Below are 24797 nucleotides of genomic sequence, written 5' to 3' on the forward strand. Positions count from 1 at the left end.
ATTTACTTTGCCCAGACCCGTCAAAGACACCACTATCTGTGACAACTATAGCCTTACAAAATAAATAATAAGCCTTGAAAGTCAAAGTTACTCCTTGATCCGTAAGCTGCAGAATAGATATTGTGTTAGCAGGCATGAAGACAGCATTGATCTCCTCAGACATCTCCACCAGAGCTCTTGTGTGAACAGGTGCATTGTCAGTGAGAAGTAATATTTTGAAAGGAATCTTTTCTTTTGAGTAGTAGGTCTCAATGTTGAGCTTAAAATATTCGGTAAACTATGCTATAAACAGATGTGCTGTCAGCCAGGCTTTTTTTTGTTCCGCTTATAGAGCACAGTCAGAGTAGATTGACCATAATTCTTAATGGCCTTAACATTTTCTGAATAGTAAATGAGCATTGGCTTCAGCTTAAAGGCACCAACTACATTAGCCTCTGACAAGAGAGGCAGCCTGTCTTTGAAGCTTTGAAGCCAGATGTTGTCTTCTCTCTAGCCATGCAAACCCTACATGCCATCTTCTTCCTATCTAAGACTGCTTTGTCTACAATGAGATACTGTTTTCTGGTGTAGTCACCTTCATTAATGATCTTAGCTAGATCTTCTGAACAACTCACTGCGACCTCTGTAACAGCACTTCCTGCTTCACCTTGCACTTTTGTGTCATGGCTTCTTTCCTTAAACCTCATGAACCGGTCTCTGCCAGCTTCTGACTTTTCTTCTACAGCTTCCTCACCTCTCTCAGCCTTCAAAAATTGAAGAAAGTTAGGGCCTTGTTCTGGATTAGACTTTGACTTAAGAGAATGTTGTGGCTGATTTGATCTATCCAGACCACTAAACCTTTCCCCATGTCATCAGTAAGGCTGTTTCACTTTCTCATTCAAGTGTTCACTGGAGTAGCACTTTTTTTTTTTTTTTTTTTTTTTTTGAGACAGAGTCTCACTTTGTTGCCCGGGCTAGAGTGAGTGCCGTGGCGTCAGCCTAGCTCACAGCAACCTCAAACTCCTGGGCTCCAGTGATCCTTCTGCCTCAGCCTCCCGGGTAGCTGGGACTACAGGCATGCGCCACCATGCCCGGCTAATTTTTTTATATATATATCAGTTGGCCAATTAATTTCTTTCTATTTATAGTAGAGACGGGGTCTCGCTCTTGCTCAGGCTGGTTTTGAACTCCTGACCTTGAGCAATCCGCCCGCCTCGGCCTCCCAAGAGCTAGGATTACAGGCGTGAGCCACAGCGCCCGGCCTGGAGTAGCACTTTTAATTTCCTTCAAGAACTTTTCCTTTGCATTCATAACTTGGTAACTGTTTGACATAAGAGGCCTAGCTTTTGTTCTGTCTGAACTTTTTTTTTTTTTTTTTTTTTTTGAGACAGAGTCTCGCTTTGTTGCCCAGGCTAGAGTGAGTGCCATGGCGTCAGCCTAGCTCACAGCAACCTCAAACTAACTCCTGGGCTCAAGCAATCCTCCTGCCTCAGCCTCCCGAGTAGCTGGGACTACAGGCATGCACCACCATGTCCGGCTAATTTTTTCTATATATATTAGTTGGCCAATTAATTTCTTTCTATTTATAGTAGAGACGGGGTCTCGCTCTTGCTCAGGCTGGTTTCGAACTCCTGACCTTGAGCAATCCACCCGCCTCGGCCTCCCAGAGTGCTAGGATTACAGGCGGGAGCCACCGCACCCGGCCAGAACTTTTTTTTCTTGAGACAGAGTCTTGCTCTGTTGCCCTGGGTAGAGGGTAGTGGTGTCATTAAAGCTCACAGCAACCTCAAACTCCTGGGCTCAAGCGATCCTGCTGCCTCAGCCTCCTGAGTAGCTGGGACTACAGACAGGTGCCACCACACCCGGCTAATTTTTCTACTTTTAGTAGAGACGGGTCTTGCTCTTGCACAGGCTGGTCTCAACCCCTGACCTCAAGGGATCCTCCCACCTCAGCCTCCCAGGGTGTTAGGTTTACAGGCGTGAGCCACCGCCCCTGGCTACTATCTCAACTTTTGACATGCTTTCTTCGCTAAGTTTAATCATCTCTAGCTTTTGATTTCAAGTGAGAAACATGCAACTCTTCCTTTCACTTGAACATGTGGAAGCCTTTGTAGGGTTATTAATTGGCCTAATGTCAACATTATTGCATCTCGAGGAGCAGGGAGACCCGAGGAGAAGGAGAGAAACCAGGGAACAGCTGGTCGGTGGAGCAGGCAGAACACACAAGCATTTATTCATTAAGTTCACTGTCTCGTATGGGTATGTTTCGTGGCACCCCAAAACAATTACAATAGTAATATCAGAGATCACTGATCACAGATCACCATAACACATGTAATAATAATGAAAAAGTTTGAAATATTGGGAGAATTACCAAAATGTGACATAGAAACATAAAGTGAGCACACGCTGTTGGAGAAACAGTGCTGATAGATTTGCTCGACACGGGGTTGCCACAAACCTCAATTTGTAAAAAAAAAAAAAAAAAAAAAAAAAAACACAGTATCTGCAAATTGCAATAAAGCGATGTGCAACAGACTGAGGCATGCCTGCACTTAAATAGGAGACACAGAAGATTCTATTTCCAATGCTGCCACTAGCTCACTCTGTGCACAGAGAAATTATGGATTCTCACGTCCCTTGGAGCTCTAGATGCTGCAGCTCTGTGCACTGGGCAATGGAAAGAACAAGAACTTTGGCGTCAGAAAGGTCTGTTTTCAAAATGTGACTTGCCACTTTCTAGCTGATGGATCTTGGTCATGACAATTAAACTGATTTTAATTTTCTCATCAGTAAAGTCGGGCAAATAGTATCTTCGTGCTCTATTATTGTGCAAATTAGTGCTAACCCCAGGTACCTAGTAGGCATTGGTATAGGACAGCGCTAGTGGTGCCAGTGCTAACTGTGCTGGCAGCATGACGGTGACTTCCTTCTGTTGGCCACATAAGCCTCGGTCTCACTATAGGAAGTCTACACACACATTTATCACCAAGTAATGCCTAAAACACACTCAACACCCTTGAACTTTCCTGTGACTATGATACATGCTTTTCAATCTATCTTGAGGTGACCTTCACTTGTATGGAAAGTCTGAAAATGTACAGTCAGAGTTGCGTAACTGTGAGGCTGGCCTATAAAAGCAGCAGCTTTTCTCTTCCTCCTTCAAGTTTTTTTCAGCCACTTGAGGCATTCCCCTTGTGGGCGTGTGATCTCCCCAATGGCAGCAATAGCTCAGGCGGCCACAACCACAGCCCTCAGCCCGCTGCAAGTGAGAGCGCAGGCCACCTGGCCCCCTGCAGGCCCCGAGCTCTGGAGCAGTCGCAGTTCCATCTGGTGGCCGCCAGAGCAAAGGCTAGCCAAGCTCAAGGGCCTCCGGGCTTGCCCCTGAGCGGTGAATACACAGTTTGCCTCCCTGGGGCAAACTGACTCTGGGAGAACCTCTGGTCAAACCCCGGGGACTCAAGATTCCAAAGATACCAGGAGAACCAAGGCACTCAAATGACCCTCTGCCCATCAAAACAAACCCTTGTCGGTGGTCCAGGTGGGAAAGCGTCACCATCTCAGTGTAAATCATGGTGTCATGATCTGACAGACCATCTCAGAGGCAGGCCAAGAGCCACAGCAATAGGCCGTCTTCTGCCTGATAGTGCTTAACCCTGGTGGCACTTAAATATCACCAGGAGACAAAAACAGGCAAAAGATGTGGGCAAATATTACAATAACCAGTCCTTCCATCAAGCCCTGTGCCAGACACTTATCTAAGCATGTAATATGCAACCCCCCCCAAAGCTAAATGGCATCATTCTCCGCCCTTAACACATGCAGAATGGCAGTACAGAGGGGTTAAATAACTTGCTCAAGATCCCACAGCCAATAAGTGGCAAAGACAGTTGGAATCCACCCGGCATTCTGACTTCAGACACCAAGTTCTACACCACTATGTCTCACAAAAGAAAAATCATAAGAGACTGATAGACACGTGAGAAGACGTTCACCCTCAACATTGACCAGAGGAAGGCGTGGCAAAATGCACATGCTCAAACACATCAGCCGCTCTAGAAAGGGGATTTGTCACTATCCACCAAATGTAAACTGTGAATTCCCCTTGGTGCAGGACTCCACTTCCAGTAACCTATACCGCTGGAATTCTCAAAAAGCTTTGAGTATTAAGGATGCTCACACAGGGCATTGTCTTCGCAAGACCTTCTAGCCATCTCTGTATGTGACTCATAGTAAAGTACCTGGCACTTGGTAGGGGCTCTAGAACTGCTTGCAAGAATATACAAACATTAAATATTTATTTAGCTACACAATGATGCATTTGTCCAAGTACTTTGGTATTGCTACCAACAATTCAATAGTACAAGTGTGACCAGACCCAAGTTCTGCAGAAGTAAAAGAAATCAGAAAGAGGCTCTTCTCTTCTAGGCTCTGCGTGGCCACCACCCACTGTGCCATCCCCTGCTCCATGCTGGCTTCTGATTGGGTTCAGCTCAGCGGATCAGAGGGTCTGCTGAGAGTTGGGGTGCTTGCTCCTCCTTTCTCCCATGGGCACCCCTGTCCCTCCGGGCCAGGTCATGGTTTTAGCACTGGCAGGAATTCCTTAGAACCCCAGCTCTCTCTGGGTGGTCCCTGTTTCAGGTCTGTGACTCATACTGGGGCTGATCATGCCTTTTCTTCCCCTGCAAGCCTGGAAGAGGGGACAGATTCTGCTGTTGCTAGTCTCTGCCTACCTCCCCATACCCACCGTTCCACCCAGCTGTGTTCATAGCCCCTTACCAACCAGTGTTGGACTGAAGCCCTTGCAGGTGCCATCTCTTTTTCCCAAGACCCTGGGTGATTTGGCCTCAGACTTCCATGCAGTGCACATTTGTTTAGCACCGCCTGGAGTTACCAGCATGAGGACATCAGTCCCCTCCACCTGTTGGCTCAGGGAAGCAGCAGCAGCAAAAGTATTCCATGGGCCCAGACTGGACCTTAACCTCCAAGTTTGGTCAGGGTTTGGCTCTTTTCCAAGTGACAATGAATTAAATTAGTGGTTAAATTAGTTTTTGTTCAGATGTCCATCTAAGTAAATCTAAATCCCATTAAAACATCTATGTTTCTAGAAAGCTCTTAAGAAATTCATCTCCTAAGCAAATGCAGTGAGTTCAAAGAGGCCAACAGGGAGCGACCTACAAATAAACCTGCTACTCCTCGAGTGTCCTCATCTCAGAGAAGGATACTGTCTGTCGACCACCTACCTGGTCCCAAACCGGGAGCCCTGGAACTCCTCACTCCACCTCTCTAAACCTCTCTCTGGCTCGTCCCCTCCTGTCCCCCCCTCATTGCTACTGCCCAGGTCCAGCCCTTACCTTTCTTGTCTGCTTTGCAGTTGTCATGAGGAGTGGGTGTGTCTTCATCTCTGAATTCCAGCCTGGCATGGTGTGGCGAAGAGTGAGCTGTCACTAAAGGTTGGTTGTGTGACTCAAATCCTATCATGGTAGCTTCCCACTTTTTGCCCTTCTGGGCTCAAGCGATCCTGCTGCCTCAGCCTCCCAAGTACCTGGGACTACAGGTACTTTCTATTTTTAGTAGAGATGGAGTCTCTACTAAAGAGATCCTTCTAATTCAGAGATGCAGTTATATCTATATCGTCCTCAATGGTTCCCCCATGGCTCCTAGCCAGGGGTTGCCAACCCTTCTCCGTAAAGGAACAGATAGCAGGCAATTTAGCTTTTGGGGCTATGTAGTTAGTTTCTGTTGCAACTACTCAATTTTGCTGTCATACTGTGAAAGTAGCCATAGGTGATATCTAATCAATGAGTTTGGTTGTGTTTCCATAAAACTTGATTTATAAAAACATGTGGCAGGCTGGATTTGGCCCAAGGACTACAGTTTGTTGGCCTGCTCTATGCAAGTATGTCCAAGCTGGTTGGTGTGGCCTATAGGCTGCTCAGGACCTGAATTCAGCTGCCCTTTTTCTCCAGACACTTCTACTGCACATTTCATTCTTCATCAATGTCACTCTTCTTACAACCCCTCAAATGTGCTGTATATGTTCAAGTATCTGTGACTTTACACTTACGTCTCTCTTTTTCTAGAAACCCCTTTCTCCCTCTATATGCCCATCAAACTCCTTGCATTAAAGCCTTTCAAAACTCCTTGCATTAAAGCCTTCCCTAGTACCCTGCCCACCGGTGCCCCAGAGAGAGCCTCACCCTCCTTTTGCTGCCTTTGCACCTGTTTCCATCATTACACCGAACTCTATCCTGTCATCACTTGTCGACGTGTCTATACCCGGTTATGGAAGGGGACAGGACTGTTACAGCAGTGCTTAGGAAATGTTTGCTGATTGAATTGAGACCAACATGCCTTTTAGCAGGGTGATTCCAGATTTGCTTGGGACAGCCCCGATTCTTGTGTGTTGCCCAAATATAAGAGTATAGAGGTTTTTTTCATTCTTAGAAGTGACCTCATGCAAATGACAAATTATATAGTTGCCCTCCCTTTCTGGATTCCTTGTAGAAGCGGCTACCTGCTCTGCCTATATGGAGGACCATAGTAGAAGGGCTTAGGGTCTCCCTTCCCTGTGTTCACCCCCTTTCCAGTGTTGGCAGCAGATCAGCGTCCCTGGCTTCCTGGGCCCAGCACGGCACAGCTGAGGGGCCAGTGCAGAGAGGCTGCCAGTACAGGTCTGGTTTTCTGTGTCCACTCAGCACAGTGGAATAGGACCAATCACGACACTGAGCACAGTTAAGATTTGCAAGGAGGGTACATTCCCATGATGACCAGCAAACTCTATGCCCTGCTCTATGACCCTAGGACACGTCTAACTGAAGCCAGGGTGGTGGGGAGAGAGCAACGGGACTCCACGCTCAATGCAGGGAATCCTCCAAGCCCAGGCCCCACCAGGGAAAAGCCGCTTGTGGGGGCTTTATGCACAAAGAGGGAGTATCTCATTAGAGCAACCACCCCCATCTCATCGCAGGTCATAGGAGTGGCTCCCGGACAAGGTGCCCAGGAAAGAGAAAAACACTGAATGACCTTTTCCCCCTGCGCCTGCTCCACTTGTTTGATAAGCAGCCAGTTGCCTGAGCCCCTTTCCCGAGCTTCCTCCCTCCTCCCCCGCACTTCAGACACTTCCATCTCTGTTCCCTGGGCCCCTCACAGGAATACCAAATGATCACCCGGAAGTGGGGCTGCATAAGGAGCCCTTGGTTCTTTGAAGGCAATCCCAAATCCCGAAGCGGCTCCCTCACTCTCACAGCTCTGAGTACCTGCGCCAGAAATGCCCCCCTCTGCATATCTGTATGGCCGTCTTCTCAAAGCCACCCTCCTAAAAGGTCAGCCTGATTATTTCCAAGAGAATTGAGCTCCTTCTGACCCCAAGGTTCTCACTCGTGATCTTGAATCTATGCTCCTGACTTTTTGTTTAACAACCCTTTTGAGTAGCTTTTGAATAATTCCCACCCCAACCCCAGCTACATTCAGTTCTCCCCAATACACATGTATCCCCCATTGTGTGTCAGGCAATGCCCTGCTTTAAAAAACATGCCAGTAAATAAAAACTCAAACTTGGAAAACAAAGGGATCCCTGGCAGACATTGAGAAGGAATCTTCCTGTGATGAGGACTCACCACAATTTCTTTACAAATTGAAATTCTCCTGGATTTAAGTGTTCCTTTGTGACTCTTTAAAGGAAAGACCTCAGGAGCCACCGTCAAATAAAGATCATCTCTCAAACTGAAACAGAAGGAAAAGAGGAATCAGTTTATTCCAAACGTTTTAGAAGCAACCCCCTCCTTGACTTACATTACATAGAATACAGGTGTATGCCTGACGCATGACCAAAAAAATCAAATAAAATCCAGCTCCAAGGAATATGGCAAAATAATTCAGTGGCAAATGCCGTGAATTCCGAAACTTCAGTGAATTGGTGATGTATTGCCCACCAGGCACAAAGTACCCTTAAGCTTAGAAGAGGGGATTTCAGCAGAACAAGGAATGCTTCTTGTTCTCAATGAGCTATTCATTTGGAAGAAAGAGAAGATAATATATGCATAATTCACGTAAGACTGAAAATGAGCTACGTGATCTTGAGCAATTTATGTAAGTTCACTAAGTCAGCTTCCTCATGTTTAATACAGAAAGTACCTATCACAGGATCTCCATGAGGACTGCGTGAGATGGTGTGAACAAAGAGCTCGGTACGGCAGCGGCAATAGCACAGGACGTCATTCCACGGTAGCTGTGCTGCTATCTCAGTTCTTATCTTCACCTGTGTTTCCTTCATGCACTCATTACAGAAAGTGGAAAGAGATTATTCTGTTGATGAGAGTCAAGAAACGATGGCTGGAGGAAGTGGCATTGGATCTGGGTCTTAGGGGACAGGTGGGATCGCAGGAAGAGGGGATGATGTGAGCTCATGATGACACAGTGTGTCAGTTTCGGCAAGAGGAAGGACGGTGCAGGCCAGGTGCTCGAGGCCATGGACAGGTTTGGCTGGCATGACGATATCCAATAGGGAGAAGTAGGAGGTAAGGCTGGGAACAGAGGTTGAGATCAAATTTTGCAGGAAATTCCCAGATAAGGTATTTGAACATTATCTTACAGTCGATAGGGAGCAACCGAAGGTTTTAGGGGAGAGGAATAATATTCTCTGGGTTATACTTTAGATATATTCTTCTGGTTGCTGTGTACCAAATGGACAGCAGTAGAGAGATCAATCAGAAAGCTATTTGGCTATTTTAATGGCCTGGGCAAAAGATGGTGGGGCCTAAACAAGCCCAGAGACTACAGAAAATAGATAAAGTAGACAGATGGGAGAAGCATTTGAGGAAGAGATCAGCTAGCCTAATTTAAGGAAGAAGGAGAAGGTAGAGTCATCTTACAGTGATTCAAGGTTGTTGAACTTGGGTACAGATGCCATTTAAAAAGTTAGGAAATGCAGGAAGTGCAACCAGTTCAGAGGACAGGAAAGAGGATATCTGTCGCTGTAGTGTCTGACTGTAAGGCTTCTACTGGCAAGAAGACGTTGGATGGAAATTATCTTTCTGTTTCCTCATCTGTGAAATGGAGATATATGAGTATATTCCATAACTTCCATTAATAGCTTTACCGATTTCTAAGTTTGAGCTTCTCAAAGACTGGAGTCTCTGTACTTATGATTCACTGTAATTTGGGGAGTAAATGTATGAATCACCACATGTGTGCCTATTTATATCTATTACTACTTACCCAGAAAGACTTGAATAGACTGACAAAGTCAACTGTGAGCCCAGCGTTCTAATACTCGGAAACAAGAGAGGGGTTTCATCTGTTTGTTAAACAGCTCCTTTGGTGTATAAAACACCAATCGTAGTTACTGGGGCTCTAGTTTCTTGGCAACTTGGTTGGAAATTATAGTGCTGCACCAGTCAGGGTCCAGTCAAGAAAACAGACCATACTGGGTATTCTAACAGATAAAATATAGTACAGGGATTTCATTAAATAGATACTGGAGGACTGAAAAAGATAAATGAGAACAGTGAGGTAACACCAAGGTAATAGCTGCAGGAAGTGTCCCCCACCACACAGGAAAACAAAGAAAAGAAACTGAAGTTGTCAGAACCTACAAGCTTAGTGGAGAATGCCATGGAGCTAGGCACAGGCCTCCATGGAAGGAGTACTGCCCAGCAAGTGCTGCTCTCTGACGGGCTGCATTTAGAATCCTTCTGGAGGTGCTGGGAGAAGTTGAACTGGAACTCAACTGCCACTGCTCGGGTGATGCCAACACAAACAGCCAAAGAGGAAGGGGCAAGTCCCCTGTTCCCTCCTCCTGTCCCCTATTGTAAGCACCTAACATGAAGCCAGCTAACCCAGGAGAAATAAAGTTTTCAGAGTCCCAGCATAATACATAACAACAAAGAGAGAAAAGAGGTGAATTTGGAGCTGAGAACCAAAAGCTCAATAATTGACATGAAGAATTTTACATAGCACACGATTTGAGAACTATCAGACTGCTATTTTCTGCTATTTTCTGAACAGGCAACCACAAAATATAAAAATTTTTTCAGATAATGAAGCATGGACTAGAAATATTAAGCTGCTTCCCTGCAAACCTCAAAGAGAAAAGGCAAATGGACTTTGTGGAGGAAAGTGCCTATGAAAACATACAGAGACTAAGGTGGACACAGCCTAACAAGAGCCCCCAGTGATACATGCCTTTGTCTAACCCCATCCCCTTGAGTGTGGCCAAGACCCAAGAATTGATTTTAACCCATAGGATACAGCAAAGGTCGTGGGATATCACTCCCTTGATTATGTTATGAAACTCAGTCTTAGCCAACTGGGCTGAGAGAGGTCCTCCCGCTATCCTCGAAGAAGCAAACATCCATGTTGTGACCACTGATGGCCTCTAGGACCTGAGGATGGTTTCCAGCCAACAGCCAGTAAGAACCAAGAGCCCTCAGTCATATGACCACAGGGAAATGAGCTCTTCCAACAATTCCAATGAGCTTGGAAGGGGATCATTCCTCAGAGCTTCCAGATGAGACAGCAGCCTAGGCCAAGACCTGGTTGCAGCCCTTCTGAGCAGACTTTCAGCAGAAGACTCAGCCAGGCTGTGCCTAGACTCCTGACCCACAGAAACTGGGAGATAACAAATGTGTGTTGTTTTAAGTCACTAAGTTTGTTGTAATTTGGTAGACAATATTAAACCAACATAGGAATAATCCTTATTTCTCTATTTTCCATCTATAGTCAACGTCGACATCTTATTGAGCATCTAACATGGGCCAGGTGTTTCCAGTCTTCAAGAAGCCAGTTTAGAAGAGAAAACAGACCAGTCCAGTCTAGTGTGATATGTCCAGAATACAAGTGAGCCCAGGGGACCACAGGGGCCTGGAGGAGGGCAGCCTGCCCAGAAAAGGAACGAGGGGGAGCCCTCATAGGAGAAGGTCTTAGTTAAAGGAAGATTAACCAGTTAACTAGGGAAGGAGGCTTTAGACAAAGTTCCAAAAGAGTTAGATTGTCCTAGATTGCTGATCATTTTTCTCCAACTTTATTACATGTAGCAGAAATCAGAAAGAAAGAAATCAATTTAAGTTCTTCCTTAAAATTTTTTTCTTCAATCACATTTATACTCATAGCACTCAGTTGAAAATTAAAAATCCAGAAGAGTCAAAAAAAAAAAAAGTGTGCTTGAACTTAGATATGTCTCCTGATAGAGAGTAGATTAGTGATTGTTTGTCTTAATAAACGGCACTTCCTCTTGAAACTGTGCCCAAAACAACCTTAAAAAGTTCCGATTTCATGAAACGTGTCACTTCCTCTCTACTCACAGCCCCCATTTTCCTTCCTTCCCCTGGGTCTTGCTTTCTTTTTTTTTTTTTTTTAATGCAATGCTTTAGTGTTTAAAATAATACCCCTCTTTGGCAGGCTGATGTAAAATAACTCCCATTTTTCTGGAGAGAGTTTTGTGATGCAGAGAGTTTTGATCTCAGCCAAGTTCACAGAGAGGGTCAGAAACAACAGAGCTGGGATTCAAGTCCTGGCCCCAGGAGCCTCAGGATGGGCCCCACAGCAGTGTTCTTGTGGCGTCTGAACTTGGAATGGCCTCCCACCCACGCCCAGCCTTCTCTGGTGCCTCCTTCCCTTCCCACAACCTCCAAGAGCCAGTGATTCAGGGTCCACGTTCAGGATCAGCTCAGCATGTTGCTTGACCTACTTTGGCATTTTCGTGCTACTCAGGGGAACTTTGGGGCAGAACCACGAGGGTGGGGAAAAGCCTCCCCCCCACAACCCCCGGCTCAGTTTGCACAGAACAGAGGAGCAGAGGACAGAGCAAATGAAAAGACAAAGGGGAGGAAGGAAGTGACCACAGCTGGAGTGACCAGTCCGGGGACTTACTGAATGTCAGGGCAAGTACATAAGGCACCTGTCCATTTCACATCAAGGCCCCAAAACATCTACTCATCAACCTCTTATCTGTCTCGAGACATCATGGAAGCTGTTTGGGGAGGAACCCCATCTTCCGTGAGTTCTCTAAAGCACCCTATACTCCTCCCACAAGGGCAGTATAATTAGTAACATGAAAACACTGCAGGCTACCATCCCCTGTAAGGTGGGCTATTAACTTTTCAGAGGGCGTGAAGAGCTACCACTCTAATTTAAATAAAGCTAATGCCAAGGAACCCACATTTAAAGTTCTAAAACAGCAGCTACGCACCCACCACCACCCACAGATCTAGTGATTGAGATTTTTTTTTTTTCAGCTTGGCCTATTATTTATTTGGAATCAGAACTGATTTCTATCTGGATGATGCAGTCATTTGATCTGACATCTCAAAGCATCTGACAGTAGAGTCCCCTACCCCTTAAAAAGGGCTGGTGAGGTACGGTCACGGTGACCTCTCGTAACTGTGGGTGGACTTGTGCCAAATCCAAGAGGGCTCATGGACTGACCAGAACACCCTCCGTCTTCCTACCTGGCTGAGTTCTTGCTCAGACAATAAATGCCTCAACCGGTGTCTGAAACAGGAGGGGAAACAGAGTCAGCATTGGTTCCTTCCCAAGGCTCATTTCTGTCGGAGCCCTGGCCTTGAACACTCTGGTAGCCATTTGGTTTTGTCTTTGAAGCCAAGATTATGACTTTACACTTGGTTCAGTTTGCCTTTTAATTTCCTAAGTAGGAATCTCGGGGAGTGGGGACAGGGGGAGTATATGGGTAGAGAGAGAAGGAAATTGAGGCACTCTTTAACAAAATAAAATTGAATTAAAAATTAAAAATTACATTCTAACACAGCAAGCACTAAGAGAAAAGTTCCCTTAAAGAACATCTTCGCTGTATGTCAATTAGCGAGCCTGCTCTTGCGGTAGGTTTTCGCTGCCGCCTCAGAGCCAAATCTTCAACCTCCCACACAGATCTGTGAAATCAATTGTCTTCTCCAAACATGTGGTAACCACAGAGAAGTGAAATTAATAAAACTGCTCCAAAAGATGATTTCTAAAGATGACATTCCTACTCTAGTTTTAAGCTTTCTTTCCTGCCGCCAAGTAGGAGCCTGAAGGTAGGGTTTGGTGAGGATTTGGGGACTGGTTTCTTTCCTTTTTTCTTTTTAATTTAAGTTTTAGAGTTTTCATTTAACTTAGTTGTTTGGGGAGGGAAGGGGAGCTGGGAGGAGGCAAAAAAAAGAAAAAAGCCAATCAAATTAGGACTGTCATTCCTGACAAACGTGCAAGTCAAAGCCAAAGGGAATCGGGGCTCCCACTCAACGCCCCCACACGCCTCTATGTGGCTGTCCCCTCACCCCCGCCAGGTGACGGCTACCACTGAGGACAGTGTGGCTGACATACTGAACCTGCCACCCGATGACGTTCCTCAGGAGCCGCCCCAGCACTAACAATGCCAGGAAGACAAGCAAAGGCCATCAGTCTCCATTAGGAAGACAGTATTTTCCTCCCATATTATCCCGTCTGTCATGTCCTTTTTGGACTCCAAAGGCATCGCTGTCTCATACATCATCATCATTTTCTCCCCACAAAGATGGAGAGCCCCAGGGAGGGGTCCTTTTTTGCTCACTGTCCCGCCCTAGATGGCCAAGGGCCTTCCCGGTGACAGGAGCAATGCTCAGCTACCAGGGGAGCCATTTGCATCCCTATTGGGCTCAGGGCTTTGAAAGTGGGGGAGGAAGGAGCTGACAGCCAGTTTGTAAATCAGAAGTTTAAACAAACTTGCATGATCTCTGGAGGCCTGGAGAGCAGTCCTTCCACACTGAGAGGGGAGGGAGGGGGAAAAAACCCAAATCTAGAGCTCAGGAATACACATACACTTAGTCTTGGTAGAGCAAAGGATACACCTAGTCTTGGCAGATACACAGTCTTGTTACTGAAAATTGGAGTATTATTAATAGTTATATCTAATTAAGGCTTGGGTGCACGATTTTATTTAATTCTCACGACAGCCTTGTTATATATTGACAGGGCATTTTTCAGGGGCCAAAACTGAGGCTTAGAGGACCAGTCTGAATTAGAAGAAATTTGTCTGATTCTAGATCTTGACACCAACTATTACAAGTGTTAGTTGGTCAGATATGGAATACTGCTGAACTTCTGCATATGTCCTAAATGACAATGTTAAAAGTTACCATTCATTGAAGCCTCCTATGCGGCAGGCCCTGTCTAAGCACCTCACATACACATTCTCATTTAATCTGCACAGGGAATAACACCCTGAGAGTCAGGCATTGTTACTACCATACATACACTTCATGGCTGGGATTTAGGGAAATTAAGTAGCTCACCAGGTCCCCAACTAGCAGTTGGTGAAATCAGGGTTCACTCTCAGGAACCCCAGTGACTATACATAGCCAATATAATCACTGATTTGCTGTGCAGACGTCTAGACTACACCAGAAGAAGGAGCCAACCGTGGAGTACAAGAGTGCAGCTTTCATCCCCGGGTTCCCCAACAATGTCAATCTGGGTGAAATGCGTTGAAAATAAACCTTCCTAGACATCACAAAGGAACAAACCTGCCACCAAAGCAGGGTGAAGAAGACTCAGGCCTTTCCTTGGGTTTGGGGTGGGGGAAGCTTATCAGCTAATGGTGGGTGTGAGTTCAGTCCTTTCTTGGCATCAGCTTGTGGGACCACTGCTTGCTATTCAACAGTAACCGCCTCAGGGCAGACCAAGGGTCCCCAGGGGACTGTCCACAACCCACAGCCTGGGAGTAGGGCTGCAGTTCTTAGGCATGCCAGTAGGGCGGCGTTTCTCAGCCAGGAAGCACTAGCATTGTCCTGAGCCCCTAGAAACTCACCTGGGTAATCCTGCAGTAGAGAATTTGATCCACCTGCGTAGGCCCCGAGGTAAGGCAGCACCAACAGACACTCAACCCAACCCAAAATGGTTGTAGGAAACTCTGTCGGTTTCCTGGCCTCCTATCCAGTCATTCCCTCTTCTTTCTGTAATTAATAATAGACTGCTCATTTTGTTTATCTAGCCCTCCTCCTTACAGTCTGATGTTTCCCTCTCCCCATAACACCAACCCCATTTCCCTTGCTAGTTAGCGGCTAAGGATAAGTGACATGATTCTGGCCAATCAAATGTGAGGGGATGGATGTGGGGAGAGAGGGGGTTCTGGAAAGGTTTTGGTACTGAATTTAAACACACACACACACACACACACACACAGAGAGAGAGAGAGAAAGCAATGATCTTTTTCCTTCTGCTGGAAATTGTCATGTGTTAGGACATGGTGCATGGCCATGTTGCTATATCCAGCCATTTCCCCTGAAGACCAATCCAACCACCCCCAGAAGAGCAGGCTCAAGTGGTGGAACAAACTTGAACCCCTGAAGCCATTGATAAGCCACCAAAGTAACCAACCCTGGAGCTGACCTATCTTGGGCTTTTGATTATGTAAGATAATGTATTTTCCTCATGTATCCACAGAGTTGGGTGGAGGAAACACTGGTTAAATGAGATTAAATAAGATAGTCCACACACTTTCAGCAGTACCTACCATAGAGGAAACTTTAGCTATTATTCCATTCATCATATGTGTGTAAAGCTCCCAGCTCCGTCTCCCTCACTGCCCCTGGAGGAGTGTCAAGGCTAACAATGAAGGTATCAGGTCTGTGTAACCCATTTCAGGTCTTCAAAAAAAAAAAAAAAAAAATCTCAGCAACGTTCAGCCTCAAAACATGTTAGCTGAGCCATGGCAACAGTGTGAGTGGAATCTACGCAAGGCAAAGTTCAGAGATCTGAGCTAAAACTACCACCTTATCTCACCAGACAACAAAATCATAAAAACCCACAATAAAGGACATGATTTAGAGATTTGCTATGAATTTCCTGACCTTGTTTATTAATTGTATCAAAACTATAAGTAGTGTCTCTCCTCCTCCTTGTAAACTGAATGCTTTAAAAAGAAAAAGGAATAACATTCCCACCCAGCATGTGTGTGTTATATAATAAATACAACATTGTTGATTCTTTGAAAAGGGTGTGATTTATAGTTGGATCCTGGCAACAGCTTTGAAGTCATACAAATTTTCACTGAAGGCTAGTTAGAGGATTCTTAATTAGCAAATCTTTCATCCATTAGATTAGACAATAAAGATGTTTCACAACCACTATAATATTTAGCTCTCTTTTTCTCATTTTAGCAAAACAAACTGGAATGATATCATTTATAACATATCTCTGTTCAGGCCTACAAAACTCATGACCAGGAGATGGTCAGGGAGAAACGTGGACTCTCGTGCCACTCCTAACACTGCCTTGCTTTGGGATCAGGTCTGGGTTTTCTCATCTATGAAATAGGGAGGATCAATTAGATCATGGTTTCTCAATCTCAGCACCATTGATATTTTGGACAAGATAATTCTTTACATGTCGAGCAGCAACCCTGGTCTCTAACCACTAGACACCAGTACCACCTCCCTCACCAATAGTGGTCATCAAAATATGTCTCCAGCCATTGTCAAATGTCCCCTGGGTGGGGGGAGGGGATTGCCCCAGCTGAGAAACACAGAATTAGATGAGGCACGTCGTAAATGCCAACAAGGCTCAAGCTGTTATACAAGGGAGAGGAATAGACCAGATGAAAATACGGGCAAATTCGAAAGCAAGTATCCTATCCAAAGGGGAGGATACTCCTCATCTCCAGTGGCTTCTCATCATATCTTACAATTATTTAAGAGAGAGCATGAATTCTGTGATTGTGTGAAATCTCTTAGCTGCTGCTGCTGCTACTTCTCCTCCTCCCCCTCCTCCTCCTCCCCCTCCCCCTCCCCCTCCTCCTCCCCCTCCCCCTCCCCCTCCTCCCCCTCCCCCTCCTCCCCCTCCCCTTCCTCCTCCTCCTCCTCCTCCTCCTCCTCCTCCTCCTCCTCCTCCTCCTCCTCCTCCTCCTCCTCCTCCTTCTTCTTCTTCTTCTTCTTCTTCTTCTTCTTCTTCTTCTTTTCTTCTGCTTCTGCTGCTTCTTTTTTATGTTGGCAAATCATTCCTTACAGTAGTTAGGAAGGAAGGTGGGTTCCACAGCTAGAATGTCTGGATTCAAATTCCAGGTCTACCTCTTACTAACTTCAATATTGGTCAAGTTCTTTAACATCTCTTTGCCTTGGTTTTCTTACCTGTAAAATAAAGACAATAAAAATACCCATCTCATAAGATTATTGTCAAATTTAAATGATACAGCACATGTAAAAGACCTAGGAAAATGCACATAGTACATGCACAATAAATATTACCTATTAGTATCCCTAAGATATAAAAACACTGTAAACCAAACTAAATATATATATAGATCAGACTCAGTCTAGAGGCTACAGGTTAACTACTCTGGACTATAGGATTTCAAGGGTCTGTTCAGCCTCCCTGTGGTTTTATGATTTCATTTTGTGAAAGCAAGAACATGAATCAGCCTCTGATTCATTCAATACAGTGTAGTTGAGGAGATAGAGCCCTGACACTAGCAAAGATCAGGTAGTCAGAACAGAATTTTAATCAAATGCCAGAATATGTGTTCTTGGAGATCAGGAAGAGACAACAAGGAGCCATCTCTGCTTTCCATTTAAGAAAACATTATTTGTTTTCTCTCTTTTTTAAAGAAAGGACATGAGAAGCGAAGAACATCAAATTTGGAGCCTGCTATCCTCAATAGTATCCTCTTAGCAGATGCTACAACCACACAATGAGTTATTGTTTACTTTCTAGCTAAAACACATCGAAAATTATGAGTTGGTATCATTAGCCCAATTGCTTTTCAGTGAGATGGCTGATAGAGGCAATGATAGATTGGTTTCTCCAACCTTATCCTCCCACTGGAAACCAATATATCCACTCCTGATCAATACTTTGATCTGAGTTACTTATAACTCTGCCGGTCATGAGTGTCTACTTCACTTCAGGGTAGAGAAATGAGATAGTTTTGCAAAATTTAGGCCAGACATTAAAATGTCTTGGCTGAGTTGTTATTCTGGTCTAGAGCCACATAACCAAATCAACACTATAGAGGATTATCAGAAACTAAAGAGGCAAGCTGAATAAGTGCCCATTGCCTTTATTAACATCATGTCATAGAGGCATGGAATATAATGAGGTCATGGTAATCCATGTGTTTGAATTACATTTCAGGGAAATGATTTGGGAACATGGCTTTTGTGCTTTAAAATAAAAGTTCACGCCATTTGACCCATTCACGATTCCTCTTCCAGGAATCTATCCTAAGGAAACATTCAGAAGCTGGAACCAAAATTTATGCGTAGAGATTTCTATGTAATGTCATTTATGATAGAATAGAAGAACAAAAAGTAAATTAAGGAATAGCTCTATGATAGGCTATTATGCAGCCAGTTATAAATCGTGTTTCAAAGAGTATTTTGCTACACACAAAGATAATTAATATATACTACTGCATAAAAAGGTGATAAAATGCATATGTAATGTGATACCAATTGTATGTATATGTATTTATGAAAATATTTTACATCAAAATGTGAATGCTGGTTATTTTGGGGTAGGATTGTAAGTAAACTTTCTTTCCATTTATAAACCTTTCTGCATTTTCTAAATCCTTACACTGACCTCAGGGTTGTCACATGCAATTGGTGCAAGTTGTATCCTATAGAAGGACATCAAGCTTGCAGGGCATTCCAAGTCATATGCTCTTTTACTACTTCTGTTCAGAGAGGGCTCCTTTTTCAATTTGTACAATGATGCCATACAATATACTGTAGCCCTGCTATATTTTTATGATAAAAAAAAAAGCCATACTATGTAAAAAACAATAACTATCTATACAAGGGTGGATAAGAGTTTATATGGGGCCTGCAGCGTATACAATTTAGGGAGTTCTGTTTGTGGGAAAAAAAATACAAATTTTTAATTATAAAATTAGTCACGGATGTGTATTTCAATTTAAAAGGAGAAAAATAAATCACAAAAAATTCCTGGAGACTTAGAGATTAAATCCTTTCTTTCTAGGTAAGTTACCAGAAATGCTGACATGGAAGTGCTTCCCAATTGCAACCTGGCTCCCTTCCCCATTAGAACACCCTACAATTACCAACAACTTTCAGCATTCTTGAGGGCCCATCCAAGGGAAGGATACTGGAGCTTAAGCTTCATTAGTGCCGTAATAAATCTCATTCTGATCTTTGGGGGGAAATGATTGCTTATACTCAGGGCCAAGTGCTATTTCACAGGTAAATTTATCTACATAATATGGTCCCAAGTCAAAAAGTCCAGAAAGTATCTTAGGTTTCCAACATTACCAAAAGGGCCATTTTATTTCAATTTAGCAATGGCATTAAATAAACATTCATTAATATATTTATTAACATTGGGGAAGTTTTCAGCTCTTCCCAAGGATACAGCTATCTTTGGTTTAATATTAATTAGATTTTTTAAATTTTGTCATTTTAAAACAGAGTCAATCTCTCAGGAACCTTCTGCCATAGCTTGAATTCTCCACTGGCTCAGGAGAGCAAAGAAAACCTTCTGCAGGATTTTGCACCATCTTCTAAGGCCAGAGAAATGGCCTAGGATTTAGAGCAGATCTGTCCCTAGTGAGCCATTGGTGATACTGAACTACGTTCCTACCACAGACAGGTAGCAGCAAAAGAGTGGTCCTTCAATTAAAATGAAACAAAACAAAGCAAAAATCCAAACATCAATTAAAACAGACTTTCATATAAACACCACCAGTCAAAACCCAACCCCCAAAGTATCATCTGGACCAGTGGTTTTGCAACATTTTTAGAAAGAGATTTTTTTTTAGGCAAAATCTTATACTAAACTCTAATATAAATGAGTAAGTATTTTCAATAATGTTACCCAAAATGTAAAAAAAAAAAAAAATCCAGAACCGAAACTACCTTTACTATGTCATCCCAACATGGCAAGTTAGGTGTTCATATCTCAACTGACTACTAAACTATTTTGAAATTGGCAATGGCATATATTCACTACCCAATTTCACTTGTTAGACATATACAAGGCTGAACTGAAAAAAGATACCACTGTAGAGTTATTATATTTTTATTTGGTGACACCTATATATGACATTCAAATTTGTGCGCAAAATGGAAAAATACATCACAAATATGATTGAAAGACAAATGATAAAGTCTGTAGAAAAATAATTAAAACACATATAACAGACAACATATAAAACTGGGATTCCAGAAGAAGAGAGAATGGGGCATAAGAAATGTTGGGAGAGACAATGGCTGAGACCTTTTAAAAATCATTGAAAGATATCCACAGATATAAGATCCACAGATATAAGATCAGCAAATGCCAAGCAGTCTAAAGACAAAGAAATTCACAGTCAAACACATTATAGCCAAACTGCCACAAACAAACAAACAAAACAAAAGAAACTCTTGAAAGATAGGAGCTGGGACAGCTGGGAGGGAAAACATATTTAATACAGGGGAACAATGATAAGAATGACAACTGACTTCTCATCAGAAGTAGTGGCCAAAAGACATCTTTAGATGCTGAAAGAAAAGAACCTATGGACTCTGAATTCTATATCCAGTGAATATATCCTTCAAAACTAAAAGTGCATTGAAGACATTTTGAGATAGACAAAAACTGAACTAATCAATCAACACTTATGTGCACATGTGGAAATAACATTCACTGGAAATCAAGCAGCTGGCAGGGGAGGAAGAGATAGGTAAATTCCCACCTAACAGGTACAATGCACACTCTCTGGGGGATGGACACACTTATAACTGACTTAAATGGTACAGAAGCAATTTACATAACCAAGATATTTATTACCCCATAGTATTCTGAAATTAAGAAGAAAAGTAGATAGACAAAAACTGAAAGAATTTGTCTCCAGCAGGTCTACACTACATGAAATTCTGGAAGTTTCGTAGGCTGAAGATAAGTTATATCAGAGGAAAGCCTGGTTCTGCAGAAAGGAATGAGAACTATAAGAAGGGAAAATATGCCAGTAAATCAAACAATTCAAACAATTTAAAATACTTTTTTTAAGACTAGTCAAGCACAGGAGTGAGAAGAGGGAAAAGTAGTAGAATAAGTAGTTCAGTATGTGTGTATGTCTGTATAAATTTCTTTAAAATAATTTTAACCATTTAAAGTAAAAATAACAACAATGTATTATATATATATATATAACATAGATAGGAGTAAAATAAATGACAACAAGAGCATGCACGGCTAAAGGTGGTAACTGGAAGTTTACTATTCTAAGAAGAGAATAGAGAGAATGGAAGGGAGGCAATTTTTGAGGAAATGATCACAAAGAACCTTCTAGAACCAAAGAAATACAAACATTCTCAGATTGAATGAATACCACCACCACAACCACTAAGTGTGCAAGTACCCAAAAGTATATATTTTTAACTCAAGCTATAGATGTAGTGAAATTTCAGAACTTCAAGGCACATAGAAAATACTAAAAGTTATGCAGCAGAAAGAAGACGGACTACCTATAGAAGAACAGATTCTGACTATCATCTGAGTTCTCATCAGCAATGCTAGATGCAATGAAGCAGTGAATTTATATTGCCCCACCAAGCTCCTTTTGAAGAAAGAAAATAAAATAAACACATTCTCACACATCCAACCCACAGCACCCACAGATGATCTAAAGAAACACTACAGGATATATTTCAGCCAAGGGACAAGGAACACAGAAGAAACGAGTAGGATGTAAGGAACACTTGTAAACAAAGAATACAGGATATGAATTCTAAATAAGTATTTATTTCAAAGGACTAGCAATTTATATTTAAAAGCTCATAACAATTTGGAAGTAACATTCTAGATTATATGAACATTGAAAGTAGAGGAAGACCAAAGACAAGTAAAGGTTCTTATCTTGGTCTAGAAAGGAATATAAACTCCTGATTAACTCCTATATTTATTATAAATATAGATGTTCCTGTTTATATAATAAAAACTAAAATGTAGGGGAAAGCCCTTAACTAAAGAAGAATAGAAATAGAGTATATAACTTTAAACCAATACAAGGAAAAATGAAACAAAGAGCATTTGCTAATTTTATATGCTTGTAAGTATACAGAGGGATAATACCATGCCTGTCTGTGTGTATCTACATGTATGACTGGTGTGTATCTGTGTGTGTATGTCTGTGTATAAACATGGTATGTGTCTGTGTGTATACTTGTGTACGTCTCTGCCTGTGTCTGGTTTGCATCTGTGTGTGTATCTGTGCATATATATCTGGTGTGTGACTGGGTAAAAATACTGCTATTTAGTATACTGTTTACTGCTATTTACTATGATATGGGACCATATCACCCTTTTCTACATAACATGCCATCATGAGTGTTGTAGTCAACCTAACCTGTCAAATAACTCCGAGGGGCAAGAAGCCAGGAAGCTTGATCATCCTGGGACCCACAGCTTAATGCAAATGGTCCTGGAAAAATAGTGGAATGGGAAAGTTGCCTCTTGTGCCCCAAAGAACTACATTTTATTAATAGGTGGGCTGCTAACATTGGCCACCAACCCAGAGCTGAGCTATCACTCCTTCTAGCCCTTTCCTGGTGAGCAGAAGCCCTGGTGCAAGGAACAGAAGAAGGCTCAAGTCGTCAAATTTTGACTGCTGTGTAGTCTAGTCCAGTGGTTCTGAGCATTCACTCCGGAGACAGACTGGCTGGGTTTTAGTGCCAACTCTGTCACTTCCTAGCTGTGTAACTTTAGGCAGTTTACTTAGTCTTTCTGGGCCTCTGTGTCACCACCTGTAGAATGAGGATAATAATGGAGCCTCCCTAATAGGGATGTGGTGAGCATTAAAAGAGCAAATATATGTATATCCCTAGAATAGATCCTGACACATAAATGGCGCTCCGTAATTAACGCTATGTCTCGGATTTAGGGGAAGTGGACGGAGGTATGAAGGGAGCAGGACCAGCCGTGGGCTGATGTTTGCTAGGGCTGGATAATACACATGAGGGGCTCTACTTTCAGAACGTGTTCGATTCTCTATAATAAAAATGCTTTTCAAACACCAATCTATAATTATCAACTGTTATGATAGAAATGACTAAAGCAGAAGCACAGCTTCACTGTGGTCACAATATTGTAATGAGAAAAATAAGGTGTCAGCACACAAAGAAGCTCATAGACACCGATACAAATGTCATGCGTGCTTGTGAAGCGGTACCTAGAAGGTGTGTCAAGGTGTTGACCCCTCCTGCTCCTCTCCCAGCCCCGAAAATTTGTCTCTCACACAGCTTCATGGATGTCTGAAATATTTTCATTAAAACATCAGCTGAAGTTTTTACAACCTAGTCTAAAGTGGTAGCAGCTGATTTCTTTTCTTTCTTTTTGCAAGACAATCTGGACCAAGTAATAGGGGTTCCAGGGAGGACCCAGGGATGTGCCATTGAGCCCACCTTCCCTGAAGACAAAGGCAAAGAAGATTTCAGAAGTTATTGCCATATAGGAAGTGAATATTTAGCCCTAACTTGCATTGCCTTTTTTCCTGCAGATACCCAAGAATATATGAACCCATAACTAATTAGTGTGGGTGGCTAGAGGAAAAAGAGGCTGATAGGTCTGTGATGGGTTTTACATTGTCTGACCTTCCTTCAAATAGATTAACCTGTTGCCCGAGTTAAGTTTCTACCAGCCCCTTTCTCCCTCCCTAATTCCCCTCCCCCAACACACACAAATACAGAAGCCAAAAATTGCCATGTAGAGCCTGGGCAACTTCGACTGCTAGTGTGTCTCCTTTCTTTGGCGCAGGGAGGTTAAGCAGCAAAGCTGCCAGCCACTCTTGAAGCTGTGCCTTAGGAGTCTATCCTTGACTACCACCCATGTGTGGATTTTAGTCAACCCCTTTCTGGTTGGGTATTACCTACTTCCAGACCACCCCGCCGGTGAGGAGGGACCTGTTAGCACAGTTGATCCAGTTGCATCTCTTAGCAACCACCACCCCCAAAATTTAATAAAGTAAGTAAAATCCCCCGCCTCTCTGTCTTTAACTTCTCTTAGTTAAAACTATGCCCATTGCAAGATAAAGACAAGAAAGAGGTAAGACTTGGGTGGTGTCCAACCTGTGCATTGTTTTCTCATTAAAAACTTTTAGCGAAAAGCTCAAACGTCTTCCCCAACATTCAGAATTCATTGAGGCAGACATCTCAATCCCCTTTCCTTTGTCTTTACGAATCTCATTCAGGGAGTAGAGAAATGGGGAAAATGAATGATGAGTGACTAATCAAAGCCAGATCCCATTTTAAGAATAAGTAATTTAATCCATGAAAGGCCCAACTTGTGACGAGGGAACGTTGTGTAGGTGAAATGAGTTCTGACTTCCAAATGCTTTCGTTGGTTTGAGGATTGGAAAACTTCTAACAGGCGTGAGAAGCCTGTCCCAGAGTGGCATCAGGGATGGGAGAGGAGTGATTAAACTCAAGGCTGCCTGTCAGAGATGTTCCAGTCTCTCCTAACTTGTGATACTTCTGTGGCGTTTTCACACGAGAGCCGGCTGTCACCGCTGGGAAAGAGACAGCATCCTCTTGCTAACTCCTCCTCCCTTTGATGCCTGGAGCACTTGGCCATTAAAATCTGCCTTGGGGTAAAACTTAGCAGGCAAGTTTCCAGTCCAAGAACAGCTTTGACAAAATTTTAATAAAATTTAATAAAATCTAGCTCTGATTGGCATTAAGGGATTTGAGTGAGAGAAAAGTTTATCTGTATATTTAAATAGGCACATGGGATGGTCACACTCACTGAGGAATGCTGCGTAGCAGTAACTCAGGTTTGTTGGCATTTTGTTCGCAACTGCTGCTGTCCTTGGTCCAAGAATCACGTGGAGGATTGTGAGTTTTCCTAGGCATCGT

Source organism: Microcebus murinus, chromosome 14 (genome assembly GCF_040939455.1).
Source record: "Microcebus murinus isolate Inina chromosome 14, M.murinus_Inina_mat1.0, whole genome shotgun sequence".
Taxonomy (NCBI): domain Eukaryota; kingdom Metazoa; phylum Chordata; class Mammalia; order Primates; family Cheirogaleidae; genus Microcebus; species Microcebus murinus.